Raw genomic sequence first — 23296 nt, forward strand, 5'->3', positions numbered from 1 at the left:
CAGACTACCTTAACAGAAACTGTGGAAAAAATAGCATTTCCAGAAGGCTTTTGTGTTTTAGTACCTTTCACAGTCTGACAAGGATTGTGCACTGGAAGTGACTGTAAATTTGCTCTTGGCTTAAATGTAGATATCAGTACCACAGGTGTCCAGGTATCCCTGATCTATTCCGTCTATTTCAATTAAGCTTAGTATATCACATATGGATGCAGGACACCCACCTAAGATATTGCCTGGAACAACTGCATCATCGTTCTTAAAGATTTTTTGTATTGTAAGTGTCATCTCTTCATCATTTTTGTCTCCGTTATTTTTGCCAGATCAGGGTATCAAGGCTATCAAGGCAATGGAAGAGTTTGTTTTACAGGGCATTGGTTCTGAAAAACCCTAAAGTAATCCAAAAAGAAAAAAGGAGGAGAAAGAGAAGAAAAGAGAAAGAGCAATAAAGTCAGCTGTGTAAAATGTCCTACTGCATGATTTAAAGTTATATAGAGATAATAATCTTGAAGCACAAAATGTACCATTTTGCTTTATTGCTGAGAAACCCCAAATTTATCTGCTCTAGAGTTTAAAAAGTCAATTTTTTAATGAACAAGAAGCCTTGCTGGCATTATATTCTCTCCCTTGTTTCCATAGAGTTATATGCCAAGCTATTTTATTAATCTGAGAATGTAATACAACACTATTTAAAATTTTGGAACCTTACTTTATTAAAGCTAATTTTCAGAGGTTATTGGGAGAATGAGAAGGCAATTGTTTCAATTGCCTTTAAAGCAATGGTAATGTTCATTTCAGCTTCCTTTTAAATTCTTCCCTTACCAGAACTTATGTCAATCAATGAAAACTCATTAATTCAGTTAACAAGCATAACAACAGTTTTTCTTGTGGAATAAAATAGGTTGAACTCTGTGACATATTGCCCATTGTCCAATGTCTTCTTCCTTTTCTTGTGCTGAGTTTATAGCTCTCTGTGCTATAACATATTCTGCCCCGTTGTACAACAGTGAAGGAAAAGACCCAGGTAGTATTTCATGTAGTATCTCTGGATTATATAGAAAGAAGAAAGATATTCTTCTTTCAACATGCCTTTCAAGAAGAAGAAGAAAAAAAAAAAAAAAGAAAGAAAGAAAGAAAGAAAGAAAGAAAGAAAGAAAGAAAGAAAGAAAGAAAGAAAGAAAGAAAGAAAGAAAGAAAGAAAGTCAGAGAAGCAAATGATGTGGAGTGGAGAGAAGTAAATATTCAGTCTCCTAAAATATCAACCAGCTTATTCTGGGTGGCATGATGTGGCTGAGGATGGTGTATTTGTAGGTGATATTTTTTGTGTACCTTACAGGTATCTGAGAGATGGGTCTCTACTACTGTGAAAACTCATCATCCAGGTAAAGAATTTCACCTTGAAGCTATAATTGAAAAATAAAAATGAATATTTTAAAGTAACCAAAGATATAGGACTTCAAGTCCCATTGGCTTTCAGTCAGGAATAAGTTGCTTTATGTAGAAGTTATCCCTTATTATTTTTTTCCTATCAGCTCATTTCAGGCAAAATTGTATCGGATATTTCCAATCAATGTCGAAACTTTCCGTGGATGTGCTGTTGATAGTCTGAAAAATTAATTTTATCATGACAAACAAGGATTTCTAAAACACACCAAGTAAGTGTTCTCTAATATGAGAAAGACATGAAAACATTTCACATTTTAACTAGAGAGTTTTAATAGGAAATATGGCTGCAGTGGTCAACATTAGTGATTTCCTCCTTCAATAACATAACAGTTGCTTAAAACTGAATACAATCTGTAAATAAATTGTTACAAATATTGGCTGAGCATTTGATAGATTCACATATACACATTGTCTTTAGTTGGTTTTTACCCCAAAGACATTTGAATAATTGAGTTAGACTGGCAGGAAAACAAATTCTAAAGATATAAAAGACAATATTGAAATTCACATGCATATATACTCATGCCCAGAGTATATAAGTGCTCACAAAGCTGGGAAAATTAAATAAAGTCACATGTTTTACCAGACCAATTACAACATACTGACACAGATCATGTTGCAAGCACTGCATATCAAAAACTCACAGGAAGCTGTTTAGGCTCAATCCACGTTTAAAAATATTCACCAGAAGTGGTCAGATGATTTTGATTAACAAATAAACCAGAAAGCAGATTTGCTAGCAGATATTCAGCAAGCAGAAAATGAGGTTACATTCAGCAGATGAATTATTCATTGTGAATTATTTGTTCAGTTCTAATAATTACAGCAGGGAAAAATTAATTAATGTTACAGCAAATATTTTAAACTTTATAATAAAAAGATTGATCATTGAAATGAGCTTCAAAAAGCGATTTATAAATGGAAAAAAGAAGGGGACACGATCAAGAATAATATGAAGCCTCAACCTGAATAAAATTTACAACTGTGAGTAATTCTACACAGATATAATCCCATAGAGACATAGATTTAGTAAAACACTTGGTAATGTAAATAGTTTCTTATTTACCTTCCTCTGCATTTGTTTTGGAGAAATGTCCTTTTCATAACCACAATTTACAAAAATATTCATGGGGTAATATTCTAATTTGGTACAGTTTTAGTTCTGATTATTTTACCAATAATTTTATTGCTGTTTCTTCACTATCTGCAGTCAAAGTCCTAGAAGCCTTTCTGAATGGAGGGATTCTCAGTAATGAAGCAACCATGAAACTAGGTTTGAAACCAACAAAATGATGGTTTGGATATCAATGGAAGCTATCAAGAGTATGTTGAGGGGAGATCTTTGTATTGGCTTGGAAGGAACACACGCATTCACTCTTGAAAAGAAATCATGGAAAACGATGGCAGAAAAAGCGTCTTTATCTCAGCAACACTCTTTACTCTTAAATCTTTTAAAAGAATAGATTGCAGTAGAGAAACAAATGTCCATGGGAGAACAGTTTATAATAGGAGATAATATATAAGCAAAAGACATTTAAATAATTTAATCTTGTAGAAAGTTTATTCATTTATAGGAATTAATTTATCAGAAAATGAACTTGTTGAGGCATCGAGAACATTTATTGAACCAAAATCTGCCTTTCCATCAAAATGGATATTTCCACAGAAGAGCTTGCCAATGACACTTTTCATACTTTTGTGAAAATGAAAGGGTTTTGTTTTGTTTTGTTTTGTTTTGTTTTCATTTTTGACATTAACAAATGAGGTTAAAAAACATTAGATATTTTAGAAGATTTGAAATAAAAATAAAATATGTTTTGTTTGGCTTTGCTGACTTTTTTTTTTTTATCAAGTGCAAAATCTTCTCCTGACCAAATTTAATAGATTTATTTCATAATTTTAGTAGGTTATTTAAAAACTGAATATGATTTTTTTTTTTCTTTTGTCTATGTAGAGCTGATTGAAAGGGATGCATTTAATTTTCTCTACTGTGTTGTTTAACTAACGGAGCTTCTATGCCATAATATGTTATTAAACTCATAATTTTAAACCATGTTCCAGAAATGCTTTCTGAAAACACCGGTTACCATCAGAATACAGATGCTTCAGAGCTGAGCAACTATTTTGTGGTTATGACTCAACAGGGTGAAAGTCAAGAGCAGCACCTGTCAAAATGTGTATGCTGAAAGCTGTCCCAAAAACACAGTCATAATAGCAGGATTAGAGATCTACTGTGCTGAGAATCCTAGCAATATTCAGCAAGGGTGTCCTTGCCCTAGAGATTTTTCCACTATAATGTAATACAAAACACGAACATCAACACAAAATGGAGAAGCTCTGGAATGAAAGGCAAGGATAATAGGAGCTTACATGTGTAGTCACACAAAATGCTTGCACACCTTGTTTGTGTTTAAAAAGTGACAAAAATGTAAGAAATGAGGGACATTAAATATGCCAGTACCCCTACTAGCTACCTGCCTAAATGTTAGCCCAAGTACTTACTAAAGCAGTTTGAATTTAAAGAGGCAAAAAGCTCCTTGAAATTAGAGTTAAAAAAAAAAAAAAAAAAAAAAAAAGTAGGCAAGAGGGTTTTCTGCAGACTCACTTTTCTTCTTCCCAGGGAAGTTCTGGCCCTTGGATTTATCCACATTTAGAATACAAGAAAGTTTTATTTTGTTTGTTTGTTTGTTTGTTTTATTTCTCCCAGTATACTTCCCGGTTTCTCTCCCTCATGGAGGAATTAGCTTCATCTGAGCTCTGGTGCAGTTTCCTATAGCAGACCTCCACAGCAGTCTCTTCAGTAGGTCAGGCATCTGCTGAAGTCACTTGCTTCTGCAGTTTTCATTTAACTCTTTTTTGCTACAAGCACAAAGAGGAATCAGAGGTGTGGGTGCTAATTCCACTCACCACTGTTCTTTGAAGCACCTTTGGATGCTTCAGTCCTCTGAGCCTCATTTGAGGGTTATACAACATGTCAATTCATGGTTTTGGTTTGGAGGTAGCGTTTCTGGGCTCATCAGTTTTTTCAGCCATTCACTTCTCCTCCTCTGCCAGCTTCCTCTGTCAGCAGCATGAGCCTTGCTGGACCCCCTCCATGCTCTTATGAAGCAGTTTGAAAGCATTTTTGCTTGACCACTGCATTTTTTTATTTTATTTTATTTTATTTTATTTTATTTTATTTTATTTTATTTTATTTTATTTTGCCTAGCCAGTGACAGTTGTTAGATCTCTAACTGGCAATGCAATACCTCTCAAATTATATGACTGTACCAGATACAAAATATCAGTGTTCTTCTAATACTGTGGAATTGCAACCAATACATTAACACAGGAGGCTTTATGACATTAGGTGCTACAATTCATCCCTTCAATTTTCCTTAAAAAATACAGCTTGAGAAGGGAGTTTTCAATCACACAGCTACACGTTTCATTAGTGTTCTCATTACAGTTCATACTATTTATTTATGGAGTGCTCAGAAGAGCGATAGGTGCTATAAGGCTCAGCAGACCTTGGGAGCAAGCCTTAGCTATGACAAGGCAAGTGAGACCTGAACAATAGGTGAATCAGTCAATTGCTTTTTGTGTTAATTGGATCTGAGAGGAAAACTGAAGGGGGAATAAAACCCAAACAAACAAAAAGAACATACCACTGCTCAAATTGCTCTAAAACTTTCATCAACTTTAATGGCATTAGTATTGAGGTCTTAACTACAGCCTCGTTCTCTTTGGGAAGTGATGACAATACGGCTCTGTAAAACCTCCTGCTTATTTTTCTTTCTACACCTCTTCCAGTAAGATTCCTGTGTCAGCTCCCCAAGTGTCCCCAGTGGGGAAAGCCTGATTTTTGCTTTCAGTGGATTGCTGATGCCTAACTAGTGATAATAAAAACTGTTTGAGTCCCTGAACCCTCCCAGGAACATTGCAGCCTGAATTGGGTGTTATGCATTGCAGCTCTGCCTCTCAGAAGTGCCTACGGACACAGTGCACAGACTTGTCAGGGGCTGTTCAATTCTTCAATTAAAATGTGAGCTGTCTCTTTTATAGGTCTGTGTTTTGTCTCCATTTCTTATTGCAGCACTTCTACCTGATGCAGGTTATTTTAACACTTGCTTTTCGGCAGTCAGTTATATATTGAAGATTTTTTGTCCTCTGGGAGGTATGCTCTGTTGTTTTGATTGATTTTCACTCTTTTTATTACCTGCAAAATACTAGATTCTGAAAGTAATAGCAACCATCGTTAAATAGTATAGGAAATAAAAGATACTTTGGTTGTCTTAAGGCTGTTTCAATCTCCTTTCCTCTTTCTACAGAGGCACATATGTGCTAAGTCTATGGCTTAGCAAAAAAAAAAAAAAAAAAAAGCCTTTCTTCAGTGTAGGGATTTTTTGTCCTTTGCAGGTAAGCTTGAAAGGCTATACATTGTTTGAAGAGAATAAGAATAATAAGTTAAGCTCCAAGAGTCTGCTTTATTCTGCCCACTACATTTATTCCTGCTGTTAGCAGGATTAAAATTTACTGCTAGAGAGAGGCATAAATAAAGACATGTTCTTGGAAAATATATGCAAATGTGAACACACCTTTCAAAACCTCATTTGGCAGTTCAGATGCCTAAGTGCCTGAGCTAGAAGCTACTGTAAAATTGAGTGCAGGGTGGAGAAAATGCATACAGCGTATGCCAGAGGCAGAACAAGGCTACAGTCTGGGTCTATGGAGCTCCAGTCCATGACAGCATCCTCTAGGCTATGTTGCCTTATATTTGTTTTGTTATGCTTACATATATTTGTCCTTCCAGGATGGTCAAAATTTGCTGGCTGGGAAGGTGGATCTGGGTCATCATTTTCCACGCCTCCTCCTCCAGTGGAGGAGGCTAACTGAGGGCTGGCTGTAGACTTTATGTACATCTGTACTCTGCACCAGGATTTTCAAGATGGGTAATTCAACATGGCTCTAAAATCTTCCTGTACAAATATCCCAGCTGTGATCATCTCAAAATTGCCCAACCTGTAAGGCATTGACTATTGGTATTTTTTGGAACCAATTCTCCAGTGATCGTCTTAAATAACAACTAAATAATTATTCCCCAGAGTGCCAGGTGTGCCTTTATCATACAGAAATGGGACAGGCATGGGTGCACCACTTGCAGGTCCTGCTGCTGGCCCTGCTGGTAAACAGAGATAGGACTGAGAAAATGGCATGATGGCTGATGTGCCCTGTTAAGCAGCTGCTTGATCTCTTTTCTGGGCACCTTGTGATATTAAATGCTGGTGTGATTTAAAACAGCCTGTGGATTGCTCAAACACAGGCCAAGGGAGTGCCTTTCACAGAGCAACAGACCTTTTGCACACAAGCCTCAACCTATGTGATTTGATTGCACCTGAGAAACTGACCCTTTGAATGACAAGGGCAACGACCTGAACCTGACTTAAAATAGACTGAAGGCTGGTTTTAATCCTGCCATTATTTCCTGCCAGAGTGATTTTTCATCAGAGGGCCCAACCTGTGAAAAGTGTAGCTAGTTAGCATATATTTCATTCTTCCTTATGTGTTTATTTGCATTGTTTTCCAGGCATGTGAATGAATTATGTGAGTAATGTGATTTGAATGCTTCACTGACTGGGTCTTTTAAATAAAACCAAGAGAGGATTGATCAGTGTCACAAAAGAGCCAAAGAATCCCTTAAGCAGCAGCTCACATAACTGTGGATTGCATAATTCAAAGCTGTCCTGGGGCATCTTTAAATGATGCATAGATTTTGTTGTCTTTATGTTTTTGAGAGGAAAAAGTTAGAGGAAAGTTTCACATTGGCCACAGTGTCACTGAGAGATGTTTTTTCATTGGAAGAAGTTGCTTTGCTTGTTGCTTGCTAAGAGTGAGGGGGAAATGAGCTCAGCTACTTTCAAAAAGAGACACTGACTGAGTGGTGCTCTCTCTGTGGTTAATTAAGATACATATTGAAAAGGTAATACAAGGAGACAAGTTCAAGCAAAGTCACTATTAGACAGCATTAGCGGGGATTTTGTGACCATTCGTGGTTTTGATTGGGAGGGGATTTGCAAACCAAATTGTGGTCTGGTGCAGAAGAAGGTTCTGCCAGGGAGCCTGGCTGATCTCACTGAATGCTGCTCTGCACAACAAAACCCGCAGTGCTGGGCATCAGATGGTGAGAGGCAGAAGGCATGGTGAAGAAATCCAAGATAATGATTTTATTTGTTCAGGACATTTAAGTTTTTAAAATCAGCAAATTAAGACAACATAATTAGTTAACAGCAAACTGTATTTGTTTAGCCTGCAAGTCTGAAGAACTGGCATCATTAAAATAACACCTGTGGGTTTTGTTTAATTACCGCATTTTGGAGACGGAGGTATACATTTTAATTTTCTGCCTTTTAAAACCGAAGTCAAAGTTTAACAAGTTGATATTTATGAGCAAGGAGATTTTAATTTCTTGCACAAGCAAGCCCTCATCACGAACAGCTCCGGCTTCGCAAAGCTGCTGCCCAGAAGCCGCTAGGTGGCACAGCCCACTTGCAGTTCGCTGCCGCCGCTACTACGGAGCAGCACCGGGGCTGGGGCTGCTGCAATCACAGCTGAGAGAAATGTATAAACAAGCCGGACAAATGGCCAGCATGAGAAATTGTGATGGAGGCAAGAAGATCTTTCAGGTATCAAGCTGCAGTCTTGACTCCCGCTGGCAAACCGAAGTGGAGGCCTTGATGTGGAAGAGAAATAAATGGTCCTTGTAAGTGGCTGTGTTCGGTGAATGAATGAATGGAGGGAGAAGGTTTCTGAGTGATCTTGCACCACTCTCCTAAGATATTATACCCCATGTATGTGTGACTGGCAATGCAGTATTCAGTCACTGACTTGCTTGCAATCTGCAGTTCCCTTTGCAGTCAGCTTAGAGATATTGTAGGGGTTGACAAATCTACGAATAAGACACAGGAGGCAAAAACCAAACAAAACAAGCCCACAAAGTTATTGTGCATAACATCTTTCTGGGCATGGTACAACTGCAGCAAAGTGATGCTGGTCATATACTGATCGGTTCTTGAATGCCCCTTCAGCAACCACTGTGGTCCAGGGATTGGCTTTATGTTTAGGACAGTAACAAGTATGCTGGTAGTGCTTAAACAGCACATGGCAATTCACAGGAGAGCCTAATTTTAAGTACACTTCAGTGACATGCTGCCAATGTATTAGCATGGGGGATCCCACAAAATTATACACCATAACTTGTAATAAAATCCATTTTCCAAAGCAGCATGCATTTGAAGACAGGAGGGGATGGCAAATACATTTGTTTGTCTACCCATTTAGACAGGAAAAAAAAATATCCTTTTAAAGCACAGAAAGGAACTTGGCAAGCAAGCTGATGGGAAAGGACAGATTCCCCATAGTGTAAGGGTATCACTGCCCTGTGAGTGGGGCTACAGGCCCCCTATGGAGCATCCTTTCAGTGCAAGGACTCTCCCATATCTCCTTGGATACAGGGGATTTCTGGCTGGATGCAGACATCTCTGCATCTCTGTGCTGCCTTATGGCAGTCTGCAAAAAGGGAAGGACTGAGGCAAACCTCTGGTCCCCTGTAACAGGTGCAGTGTCCCTGGTGGGAGCTCGCAGCAGAAGCACAGTGAAGAGGCTGTCAGGCAGCATCTTGGAGAGAGTATTTGCATAGTGAACTGGGAAGGTGATTGAGGCACTGATAAACTCTTTGTCTTCCTGGGGGGCTTGGGGCTTACTGCCAGATTGGACTGCCTGGGGTGTGTGTATCTGTCTTTCCCAAAACAAGTAATAGGATATTACACTGGCATTGTTGCTTAGCTCCTGTCAGTATAGGATTTCATCTTGTATATCCTGATCCTGAAGGCAGTATTGCAGGTGGGTGAGGTCTTTCAGGCACAGATAGCAAGTCAGAATCCTGAATCCAAGCCTTTTCCTCTTCTTCCTCAGAGAGTTGGGGAAAAGATGGGTTGTGTGCATCTAGACTGCAGCTGCTGGCACTATGCCAGCATCCTCACAGCTCTCATATATTGGGGTGACCGGAGCATGAGGACTGAGCCTGGTACATGTGCACCCACACACTGCACAACCTGCCCATTTTCAGGGCATAAAGCACTATGATATGCATTCAGTCATCACTCTCGAAGCTGTGCTACTGACCAGCTGAAGATGAAAAGATCCCACGGGCTAGCAAACACCAAAAAGGACCATTGTTTTACAGCTCAGGGGTTAGTGTACACAGCTGTAAGATGTTGCTTCTTGATTTCCTTCTTTCTTCAGGTTTTAGCTGTGTGTTGTTTTGGTTTGGTTTGTTTTTGTAGCTGTTTCAGGTATACTAAATCTTAAATATTTCATACTGTATAATGGACATTTATGGCCACGTGCCAGGAGCTTGTCAGGCTGTCCCTGACCAGAACAGCACAGCAATGTTCAGTAGGGGAGTAAATGTCATCAGTTGCAGAAAACCACCCCAGACATTCACAGAATTACAGGATGGTTGAAGCTGGGAGGGACCTCTGTAGGTCATCTGGTCCAACCCCCTGCTCAAGCAGAGACTCCAAGACTAGGATGCCCAGGAGCAGCTTCCATTACTGTGGAAGCAGTAGAAGACTATAGCCCAGAGCTGCTGGCAGAATGAATATCCCCATCATACAATGCTGTTTCAGCATATTGCATTTAGTTTGTGCTCCCTCCTGAATTCAAAACTTTAAACAGTAAGACCTACTTAATGAAATTGTATGTGATAGTAACCTGGGGTTTGAACAACTTTTGGGATTTGCACAGTAAAATCAAAATCACATACAGATTGAATAAAATAATTGAGGGTTAAAAATGACTTAGACAAAGCAGAAAGCAAAATCGGAGATCACAATCAATAACTTCAGGATAACTGGACTTTTATTATTATTTACTGAGTTCAGACATGTTCATGAGCTGTTCTTCTTTATTATTTCAGAAAATATATATTCTTTCACTTCAATGGATTTTTTTTTTTTTTTTTTTTTTTATAAGGTTATCTCATTCACTAAAAACTTGTTTCATTTTAATGTGTATAGCTCCTTGTTTTCACCTCACAATTTACAGCATTGCAATTAAGGCACTTTTTTTTTTTTTTTTTCCCCTCTTTTGAGCAGCCACACTAGCATTTTATTCCTGTGAGTATTGGATTTCTTGATCATGAAGACAAACCATCCTGGGCCTTGCAAAGGAGTTAGGCATAGATCAGTCAGGAATTAACAGGTTAGTTAATTTCAAGTGATTGAGCTTTAAACAGCATTTGGATTATCCCATGCAAATGCACCTCATGCTGTAAATCACAGTGGTAAAACACAGTGATTCCTGAGGGTATATCAATTGCAAACCTTCCCTAATGATTTTAAAATCTCCCAAACGAATTGGTATATTGACACAACTCTGTCCACAGTGGGGAATATTTGTAGTTCAACAGCTGTAAATCCTAGAACAGTTGAATAATCTTACACTAAAACCAACTCTGTAAATGTTATACACATTCACTCTGCCTTCTCCAACCATATTAGCTTACTTAATAGCTCTAACAGAGAAATACTATCTATCACTGCTGTCTCCATCGGCAGGCTCACAACAAGGATGTGCATCTTGAGAGGCACTGAGGATGTGCATCCCACCCCATTCACAGACAACATATCAATCAGTTGTGTAAGCACCCGACTGCACACTCAGGATAAAAATGCTGGGAGGTACCAGTTCCACCTACGATGGGAACAGCAGGCATCAGTGTTTTATAAACATATGGTTGATCCCCTGCTTCTTGATGTTTCACCTTTTCTGACTGAGCTGTTTCCCTTTTAACCTAGAGTCCTTGCTCTAAAGATAATTTTGGAGAAGAATGATAGAAAATCACCATATATTGACAGCTGCTAGTTTATCCCATCTACAACAACTTGAGTGCAAACAAGTGCATCAGAAGTATTGCTGGAATGAAAGAGTCCTGGCTTTGATGGGAAGACAGCAGATTTATGCTGGAGGTTGATGTTCTGAAGGTACAGTGTTCAGCTATAGTGACAAGTGTTGATAGATTTAAAAGTGGCGTCTTTCATAGTGCGAGTAAATGCAACATACTGCATATGGCTGTAAGAGAACATTTCTTCTAATGAAATTACATACATAATTAATGCTATGGACCTCATTATGCATGAACAGTGGAACAGTTCTGAACTATTCCAGACATCTGTCTAAACAAATCTACATAAAGTCTGGTGATCTACACTAAAGAAACATCTTAAAGTCTGAATATAAGTTTTTTTTTTCTTTTTTTTCTTTTTTTTTTTTTTTTCTTTTCCTGTTATAAATAATGATCCTGTTGTTACTTTTAACTTGAACTTTTATAGAGAGTGAATTAATGCAGTAATGGCATCATCAAACTTCCCTGCATTGTAATTACAAAGATTTTGTATGTGTATATCCTTTTTCTAAACAATGTCACATCATTTTATTCTGATCCCTGATCCCACTTTCAATATATCTAGGATTACAGTAGTGAACAGTACATAAAGCAAACATTGCCTGCAATCAATACGATAAAGGCCTGTCTGAGTCAGCTGCAAGTGCACTTTAGAAACTGCCTCTTTTTAAATTGTGGCATGGCATTGGGGATCAGAAAGGACGTGAAGATACTAGACCCTGAATTTACATCTCAGGATTTCACAAAAGGGCATTCACAGTGGAAGACCCAACAGAACCTTACTTACTGTGCACTAGAAGAGAAATGGCAAGGTCTACTTATTCGTCCTTGGACTTAAATGACCTGATTCAAATCTCAATTAAGTTAATGAAGAGACCTTTACCAATTGCAATGGACTTTGGATTAGAGATAGATTAAAATAAACAGAAATGTTTCTGTTTTACTGATGTAAAATGTCTCTCTCCTCAGCTACACCTACCAAGTCTTCAAGGTGTTGAAATTTAAGAGTGTGATCGAATTGCTCAATGTTCTGGGAATGTACTGTCACAGACACTTAGGCTGTCTCTACCACTTGCACATGTTACCATGAAAAACACAGTAGATATCTTGCTCTTTTCCTATCCTTCTCCAGATTTATTCTTCATCTTCTTTCTCTACTATATGGATAATGGCAATTGATCAAATACAATCTAATAATTGTCTTTTGGAATTAAAAGACGTCTCAAACATATTGTTAAATAAAAAATAGAAACTGTGAATACTTAAAAAAAAAAAAAAAGTGAACAATATCTAATGAAAAGGATAAACAAATTCACAGAGGATATTTGTCCCAATACAGGACATTGCTGCTTACAATAAAACATTGAGGTGTGCATAAATTTCTCAATTTATCTATCCCTGTTCAGAAATATGGAACTTCCATCTGTTGGGAAATGTTTTCATTTCAGGATCTGCATTGCAAAGTTGAAATCGCAACATTATTTTTGGCAATGGGAATATCAGAAAACATTTGGTAAAGTAATATAATCTAGTCTCCCTGGACTTCCCCTTGAGAAGGGTTAATTTGCATGCTTAATACTGATAGCGTAATTCCCTCCTCTGGGCTAGGCTTCCACAGTCTATGCACAGACTGCAGCACATTGGAATGGTCTTCTCCACTTCTGCTGCAACCCAGAGGATATAGCTTAGTGAAGAATCCCAGACAATAAAAGAAACAGGACTGACACTAAAACACTAATAAGAGACAGCAGGAGCTCAGACAAATGCAGATTTATGTCTCTGTCACTCAGAGAGAAATACTTCAGTTTGGGGTGATGTACTGAAATATTTTTAGCTTTCCTTCTCAAGAAAACAGAGCTTTTGTTACTGTCCTTGTTGTCTGTCTACCACATTCGTCTTTCAGCCATTTCCCCCAGAGCAATAACTTTTGAACTTTTCTTTTTTGGCAATATTGATCTTAGTACTTAAATAAATAAATAAAGTCCCTAAATATTTCTTGAACATAGCCAACTAAGTAGAGGGGGGGGGGTTATGTTAGCACCCCACAGGCGGAATATGTTGCTGTAAGTGGAATAGTTACCTATTCTGTTTCACCATGAGGATGCCCAACAACAAATGTAGGGCTCAGCAACAGCCAGAGCATAACCTGCACTCTACCCAGACAAACAGCAACACAAATCTGTAGACAGTTAAACATATTGCAAGAAGAAAGTAGGTGATACAACATGTATAAGAGAAAGGTTATGGGAACACATTGGTAGTATGTGATGCAGTTGAAAATCTTAAAAGAACATGAAGATATGTATGATATGAAGACCACTGGGGATGTAAGAAATGTATGGAAATTTCATTAGTCTGTTCACTCACCTCTATTTGAATACTGTGTTTGTTTTTCTTATCCAAAGACGCATATTTAAATCAGAATCTGAGCATATTTGCTGTTTTGGAACAGACTACATCCAAACGTATTTTTCTTGAACCAAAGTGAAACATAGATATATTATACAAATACAAATACCCACCATGCAGAATTCTTTGTCAGCCTCAGCCCTCTGCACTCCCTTTTTAATCAGTGGAAGCTGTAGATCCTTCTAAAGAGTGATTCACATCTTAGACATTCATTTTCTTAATGGAAAATTGGAGAGCCTCAGCACTCTTGAAACTCTCTCTCAGGCATTTAGAAAACTCTCCATAAAGTTTAGTTATTTCTGTGTCCACGGTAATGGTTCTCTGTATACTTCAGAACATGATGATTATTACAAAATGCTGAATTTCTAATGGGAACCATTTTAGGTTCTGAGCGTCAGCCTTTAAGGTTCACAGGAGGATCTTCATTTTGCATAGCAACAAACTAGTCGTAATTGATTGGTATCAGCAGAAACAGGTAGACAGGCAGCACAAATGTGGAAAATAACTGAATAATAGGAACAATGTCTACAATTCCAGGGGAGACAATATCTCATAAAAATTGATGTGAGATGTATGAGGAGATGCAGTCACCTAGCTCAGACATGAATCTACAAGGCACTGCTGCTGTGTATCACTTTTATAAGAGCTGCAGTACATTATCACTTCTGACCTATACCCAAACAAGAAATAACACATATCCCACAAATGATAGTTCCACATGAACATAAGTTATCTTGGCACTTATTTCTATGTTTTTTGTCACACAAGCTCAATTTGTTACCAGTTACAGATCCAGACATCCTGGATTTTAGTATCTGTCTAGGCACTGCAGGAGCACTGGTCCCTCCCTAAAGCAGCCCTGCAGAAATCCTCTTTTCAGAGGAAATATGCCATTACAAATGTAAAGCAGAAAAAGGGCAGCATACTCAATTACACCTTTCTTATGAATTCCCCTCATGAGTTTTCTTTAAAAGAGAGTACAGAGAGTTTGCTGAAAACATTATACATACTTATATCCAAATTTTCATTAAAATCTAGACAATCTCCAATGACACGCTTGTTTTTCTCTACTTCTTATTTTAGCCGAAAATAATTAAACATCAAGAAAAGTGCGAATTATGCTTACAACCAGAGTGAAGATTTTCTTTAAAAAAATAATCCACAGACTTCAAATATTTTTGCATTAGATAAAAAGAATCCTTTGGATTCTTTGTATTCCTTCAGCAATTTTAGTATATTCTATTAATGTACTTTGGCTGCTTTTCTGATTTGTCTCAACATACTTGGGCCAATACTGAAGAACTTTCAGATTTCAGTCTTTCATTCCCATTTAGACAGCTAAGAATTTAGTGTCTAACCACTCATTGGCTTTAGTTTTCTTAAATGGAGAAACATTCTCATGCTCCGTTGGCATTAATAGTGTAGCTAGCATACACTTCTCTGCATCAAATGAAACAAATCTCCCCATGCTACTAATGGAAGATGCTAACCATATTTTCATTGCATAGCACAAAAGCAAAAATATTTGGAAAATCTATAGGTTTGTGTAGACTTAGAAATGTGGACTACAAAAGAGCTTAATTTTTTTTTGTTGTTGTTGTTTTGTTTTGTTTTGTTTTGTTTTGTTTTGTTTTCCCCACATGTGAATGGTTTACAGCATTAGTGTGATTTCACTGCTAGCCCAGAGCTGGAAGAAAGCCAGAATCTGGATTTCATATCAATCACCTGCTGCTTCTGTTGGTTATAGGCAGAAACATCTTCATTCCAAACATGTGAGGCAACCACCAGCCCTGAATGCGTCAATAATGTCACGACATCCATGACACCAGATTTATGCCCTGCTTAGTTCCACCGTGTGAGCACCACACCAGGCCAGATCTGCCCTGTGCTACCTCACCATGTGTTTGGCCCCTCACCTCAGTGCCTTTCATCACCACTCTAGAGAAGACAAAAGATTAGCATGAGGCACAGCTCCTGATTCACAAAATTTACAGCATTCCAGTGAAATGCTGGAGAAGATCTGCTGTACATTAGGTTAGTTGGTCCTAGGAGAACATGTAAAAAGGAAGAATTTGCGTGAGGGTGGGAGAAAATTATAGAACTGGATATAGTCCTGCTGTAACTTTTACACTAGCATACATTTCCTTCAGGACAGGTCTTGGCTGCCTGAACCATACAAATTCACTGGGAGTCAGATTGCTAAGCTGGGGGAGAAAGACCCTCTCCATGTTCACAGCCTTCCAACATTCTACGGACCCTTTTGTGTAAAAGTTTATGGTAATACCTGACACTCAAAAGTCTTTCCATGTGCTATCTGTAAGGATTTGAGGAACACTGTCCATTGTTTAAAAATCTTTCATAATTATCAGATTTTACATTGGGTATTACCTTGGCCCACTCACTTCTATACTTACTATGGTTCCTTTTGAAAAGTTCACTGTGCCATTTAGCTGAACTATCTGTTGTGGTTTGAAAGTATCTGGACTGTGTTTCTTCTCATCAGAAATGTATCCAGGATGTTCTAGGATTTGGGAGAGTTTGGATTTGATAATTAAGTTTCACCTGTTAAAATGATTTCTAGGTGCCAAAGGGAGAGCTGGAGTTCAGAGCTGCTGCTCTTCAAAGTTTGGCAGCGTTTAAAATGGATGTTTCAGGCCTATCACTTGTTATATTTTCCAAAACTTTTCTGCCATTGTACATTCTGTGCTGTAATACCAATGCTCTAGCACTCAACTGCACTACTTATAATATTCCCAGTGCTACTTGACTCTGCTACTAAAAATGCACCTGATGATAATGCCACTTGCCCGCTACTTCCTAATGCACCACTGGTTGGCTCATTACTGGATGCCTGGAGGCAAAGTGAACTGTCCCACTCCTTCCCTCCACATTGGCAAAGATAAGGGTAGCATAATAAATACCACTTAGCCATTCGATTTCCCAGTTCCACTGAGTTCACGTGTTTGGAATAGGTTGTAAATTCTCTTGAACACAATCACCCATAGATTATCACTGATGCACATACACTGAATTTTGTGCTCTTTATTTCAAAACAAGCAGTGTCTTCAGCAAAGCAGCTCAGCTCAGCTGCTTTCCCATCTTCATGTGCAATAGATTGTATCTTTAACAAATTATTAATGTTCCTATTACAAACTGATTTGATTTATATTTTTGCTGCTGGCAATGGTCTAATTATTTTCATATTACTGTGTGGTCATAATGATAATTGTCCTCAATTTACACACTGACTAAGCATTTACTTTCACATATTTGGAGATTGTGAGATTACTGAGGAGAAAAAGCAGAGAATGTAGAAGTTTAATATAATTAGTTTTAAGGAGAGTCTACTAGGAAACCATAAAAACTTAATTTTCATTGAAAGGATCATTTTACATTGTGTTTTTTTTTTTTTTTCCTTTTTCCCCAGGAGTAGAGCATGCTGATTATAGATATTTGATCAGTCTATATGTTCTTTGAAGGTTTTTTTTTTTTTTTTAACTCCTTATGGAGGACTGTGACATGAGAGGTGATATGAGGTGATATGTAGAGGTTAATGCATTATATTAAGGACTGGGACCTAACTGTTCTATGCATTTTATAATATTTAAAGGAGGACAAGAAATCCTGACCCTGCCATCTTCAACAGAGCCAAGATTTTGCCATTGGATTGTCAAGACACTCCAATATACACTTTATGTGTATAAAGCATCCATCAGGGAGAAAGTGGGGGATAAGATAATAACAAAATAAACAAATTATGCCACAATAAGTCTGAGCTCACTAATAGCTTGGCCATTGTCTGTAAGCCCTGTAGGTTTCACAGGGGAGGCATGTTGTAAATACTGATTTGACAGTAATTACAAGGATTTGTGAAGGAATGTTTGCCATGCATATTGAAGGTGGCAAGTTAAAGCCTGAGCTCCTCACCCTAAGGTCTGTTTATAGTTAATGGAGAGGCACAAACATTCGCAGAGAGGAATTTGTCAGGTCTATGCTATATTTCTCTCTGAGGGTGAGTACCAGCCTGAAGATTTCTATTGCTCTCCATTAACTGTAAGGAAAGGCACACAAGAATTAGGCTGTACATAGACAACTAAATTTTAGATGTCTAATTTAGGAAGATTTGTCCTATCCTAGCCATGGAGGGATTATGTTACTCACCTTCACTTATAAAGTACAGTAAAAACCAATGGAAGGAAGGGAAGGAAGTAGTATTTTGAAAAGTATCAACAAACAAACAAACAAAACAAAACAAAAACAACAACAACAACAAAATGAAGCTTTGGAAGCTTCAACTCACTGTTCTGTCTCCATAATTACAAAAAAAAAAAAAAAAAGTTTTTATGGAAATGATTGTTCATTCTGTACATGAAGAGTGATATTTTTACTCCATTATAACTACAGAAGAACTTGGTATCATGCGCAATTATGAGCACTGTGCAGAAAGACAGAAAGATATTCAAAATATTTGTGGAGCAAACCTAACATTCTGTGCTTATTCTAATGGGTTTTGAACATTTTAAATAGATGTTTCATATTTACCTGTAAATTCATAATGGTAGATTTTCAAAATCCCAGTTTTTCATTATCACAACCACAGCATTAGTATTTCTCTTTAGGAAAACAATGCAGCCTATGAAAGAGCAAGTAGTTGTAACACAAATAACTCCATTAATTAGAAACCTAGTTTGACAAGTTATAACCCTTCTTCCTAATTTTAATTCTACCTGATGGATCTGTAGGAATGAGTTATTAATGCTGATATTCTGAAATGCCACTTAGGTCTTGTGTAATCAAAGAACTGTATTCTCTCAGAACACAAAGGAACCCCTAGTGTGCATCTGTAATTAACATGCTGAATGGGATATTTCCACCCATGTACTGAATGCACTCATTGGGGCTAATAAACAAGCAAAATGGATTCATCCTTTCAACATGATCAAAGAATACATGAGGATACAGGCACACACAATTTTGGAAAGTGTGTAGACATTGCTTAGCATAAGCTTATATCAGAAGGATGTTAGATCTGTGATTTTGGATATGAATAATTTCCAGAAGAGACACAAAAACATCTTGACTAGACTAGCAGCAAGATGTACTGTGTTAGACAAAAGATAAGGCAGCACCTTTGGTATACTGAAACTGAGCAAACACTTTACAGCTGTGCCTGTATTGGAAAGACTGGGAAGACACCTGAGCTAACAGGACAATTTATATCTAGAGCAGAGCTTTTAGGAAAAGAAAATATCATTCATCAGGCCAACAAAACAGACAGCTTTCCAGGCAAAACAGCCTTTCTTTAGTTCACTTCATGCTCATGAGTCTGTTTTATTTCTGTTGTTGGTGTGCTATTTTTATCTATTTATCTATCTATTTATTTATTTATTTATTATTATTTTTAAGTACATCAGGTGGCAGTAGAAGATGTTGCTTCTGTACAAAAATTGTTTTGCTTGTGCCCTTAGGACACAATGGCTACCATATATGCCAACCAAATGTCTGCCTTAAGCAAACTGATGAAAGGCATAACTTGCCATGTCTTAGCTATTCTCCTGTAAAGCTTGAACCAAGCACAAAAATCAGTGAAGTTTTTATCAGGAGGTGAACCATGGCCAGGGGGTGGCCTCATTTAGCTATCTTACAGTAAGAATGAAGTAATGATATAAGATAATGATCTTGTCTGTTAGACGTTAGACTAGGGTGGCTACTTTAGTTAGAAGATATCCTGCTGACAGAAATACCATTATACCATTTTCAATGAAGACATAGTCCTAAATTCACACCTATTCATGGCTCACTGCTACATCGATATAATTCTACAAGAGGTAAAAATCTTGTTGTAGTTACAGCATATTTCCTAGAGGTTAGATTAACATTTAATAATCAGTTTTTAAGATTCAGTCTAAGAACAGAATCACATTTAGGCATATTTAGACATGGATGACTAACTGTGCCTTTGAGTTCTCTGGTTATATTTAGTTCTCTGGTTATATTCTCCTATGGATTCTTGGCTATTACTAACATTTGTTAGAAACACAGAATCATAGAATGGTTTGGGTTGTAAGAGGTCTTTAAGATCATCTAGTTCCAGCCCCCAGCTGGGAGGGATACCACCCACTAGATCAGGTTACCCAAAGCCCCATCCAACCTGGTTTTGTTCAAGACTTCCAGGGATGGGCCATCTGCAGCTTCTCTGGGTAACCCGTTCCAGTGCTTAACTACCCTATGAGTAAAGAATATCTTCGTAATATGTGAACTAAATATACCCTCTTTTAGTTTAAAACCATTACTCATTGTCCTATCACTACACTCCCTTATAAAGAGTCCACCTCCATCTTTCTTGTAGGCCCCCTTTATATACTGAAGGCTGCCCCAGAGCCTTCTCTTCTCCAGGCTGAACAACCCCAACTCCCTCAGCCTTTCTTCATAGGAGAGGTGCTCTAGCCCTCTGATCATTCTCATGGCCCTCCTCTGGACGCACTCCAACAGGTCCATGTCCTTCTTGTGCTGGGGTCCCAGAGCTGAAAGCAGTATTCCAGGCATGGTCTCAAGAGAGCAGAGCAGAGGGGGACAATCCCCTCCCTTTCCTTGCTGGCCGCACTTCTTTTGATGCATCCCAGAATACAGTTGGCTTTCTGGGCAGCAAGCACACATTGTCAGCTCCTGCTGAACTTTTTGTCAACCAGCAACCCCAGGGCTGCTGGTTGACAAAGGGCTCCAGGGCTCCTTCTCTTCAGGGCTGCTCTCAATCTAGTCATGGCCCATCCTGTATTTGTGCTTTTCCAGATTAATAACAATAATAATAAAATAGTAGTTTTTCTCTTACAATAGCAAGCAAAAAATCTTCAAGAAGGTATATTCAGTACTACAGACTTCAAGTCTTGACCCTTTTCCAGGGTCTAAAGATACAGCTTCTCTTTCAAATATCTACTAATTATCAAAATAAAATATCTATAGCATAATACACACTGGAAATTGGGAAGGCTGATAAATTCTGCTCTTAACTGAACAGTCAGCAAAGGCCTGAAAAGTACAAATGTGTCTGAAAACATAAATAAACAGAAGTCTTATCTATCTATCTCCCAGCTAGCTAGCTAGATACTATCTTAGCTTTTATTTTCTGTGTAGAGACTATTATCACAGAATTTAAACACCTAACACTCTAAGGAACATGCAAACAGAAGTAGCTGACAAAATACTTGCCTGGAACATTGCAAATCTTGCTATTTTGTGCTATGTTTGCACAACTCATGCATGAATGTTCTCCCTATATTACTGAGATTTTGTTTGTTAAGATAGTGAGGATAAATGAGGAAATATATATTTTGTGACTTGAACTGAAAGTGCAGAAATATTTCCAGTGTTGCATAATCTAATTTATTTTTTATTTTTTAACATATAGGTTTATGGTAATGAGGAGGAGTTCATGGACATTGCTTTCTGTTTTCCAAATCTTGTTTTGTTTATTAATAATTTTAAGATGTCACAAAGCCTCAGTTTGTTAAATGTGATGTTACTTCTTCTGAAAAGAAAATCATGTGAATTGTTAAATTATCAATTCAATTGGTTTATCTTTGAAACTAAAGAGACCAGAAAGCTAAGAGGATCCTTGGGGAATTCATAGTAAATTTAATCAGATACAAAAGCATTTGTAAATCTCTATGCATCTTCATGTTATTTTTCTTTTCGGTAACCATATCTTCAGGAAAATGGTTGTGGTGCATTGTTGCAAAACTATTTTTGAGAGAACAGTCATTCCTTATTCTCTAATGGATACTGTTCTCATTTTCTCAATAATATTCATTGCTTGTTTTGGAGAACCCATTTTCAGCCTTTCTTTAGCAGAACCCATGCTGGAAGTCATCTTTAACTCTTGGAATTAAATGCAAAAGATGGAGTACTATGTAACACTACTGGGGTCCCTAATCTAACTTTGGACAACTCCAAATTCTGTATTTTTTCAATCTGGGAACCTGTATCTACCACATAAACTTGGTCTGGTGGTGGATGCTGTGTGCTGTGAGGCTTGAGTGCCCACCACCTTTTTTTTTTTTTTTTTTTTTTTTTAACAGCTCTCTGACCGTCTTTCAGGTTTCAGTGGTTATACACCTCAGAGCCCGTATCACACCAGTGTAGTAAAGGAATCTTCTTTTAACAGTTGTGACATCTGTGAGCTCCATTTATAAGTCATTTGCCTCCACTGTTCTAACCCCATCAGCAGTTATGCACATGGACAATTTTATGGGCTGGGGTAGATTCTTGCATGGGTAGAGACACACTGCCAGTTAGGCTATGCAAGCATCAATCTGTTTGGAGTAAGAATGCCTTAGCCTTTAAGATTTTCAGGCAGGGCCTACGTATTATGGATGTTTTTTACAGCTCCTAGCACATGTCCTCCAGTCTATTGAACACCCTTGTAGCCCCAGTTCATAAATGCTCAGCTGGCACAGAGCTGGATTCACCTCAATCCAAGTGAGTTTGGCACCAAGAGAGTTTGGATTATAGGTCCCCCAAAGAACAATTAGAATGAATTCATAAATTGGGGTGAACACACAGAATGTGAAAGAGTTGGCGAATTCTCTTTTGACCCTGTTGTTTTCATGGGTATGCAGAAAAGATCCGCATCTGTAACAATTGCATTGGTGCTTATCAGAAAGACAAGTGTTTTTAAAATGAAGATTAAAAAATGACATTGCCTGTTCATAATACCATATCAGTTCTATCTAGTTTTTTATGGTATATGTAAATTATGTTTTGGATTTGATGTAATCTACAAAAATGTGATTAAAATGCTTTTTTTCTGTTTATTTCATTCTATCATCCATGACAAGATGACATCCCAGAATCGAAAAGCTATATTCATTAATAAATAGGCCCACATTTTCAATAACTGTTTTGGAAAAAATGGGTTTTATTCAAACACGGACATTAAAGCTTCATTTCTCTGAGAAGAAATCTTTAGAATTTGTACTCGCCACTCACTGCACACCACTTCCACACAGCAGTGATACCTCCTACAGAGCATCGCACCCAGTACTCACCTTTTGTCAGCTGTTCTCCGCTCTGCATTTATCCTCCCTGTCTGTACAGAGAGCATGGGGATAGATCACTCCCTCCAGATTCAACCCCCACATCAGAGGTTATCTATGGGGTGAATCTCTAGCAGCAGGTCACCCTGCACAGTGCTTCCAGCATCTCTCCCAGCAACACAGTGCACACCAGGGGATGTATTGTTGTGGCTGCCTGCTTGTGGTTGCTTGTAGGGCCTGAAGAAGGGTAGGCTCCAGGGAAAAGATAACACAGCTTCAGTTTGCTGTTTCCTAGGAGATTCAGTTGAGAGCAGTAGGGGCAGCTGAGCCTGTTTGGAAAGCCTGGTCCCTCATGTGAAATGGCAAGATCCGCTTACACACAGCTCGCCCTTCAAAGGCCCAGCGCTGCTGGGGCTGCTTTCATGGGAAATGCTGCTGCTCAGCCTGGCCTGTTGAGACATCTGAGCCC

Source organism: Aythya ferina (assembly GCF_964211825.1).
Source record: "Aythya ferina genome assembly, chromosome: 1".
Taxonomy (NCBI): Eukaryota; Metazoa; Chordata; class Aves; order Anseriformes; family Anatidae; genus Aythya; species Aythya ferina.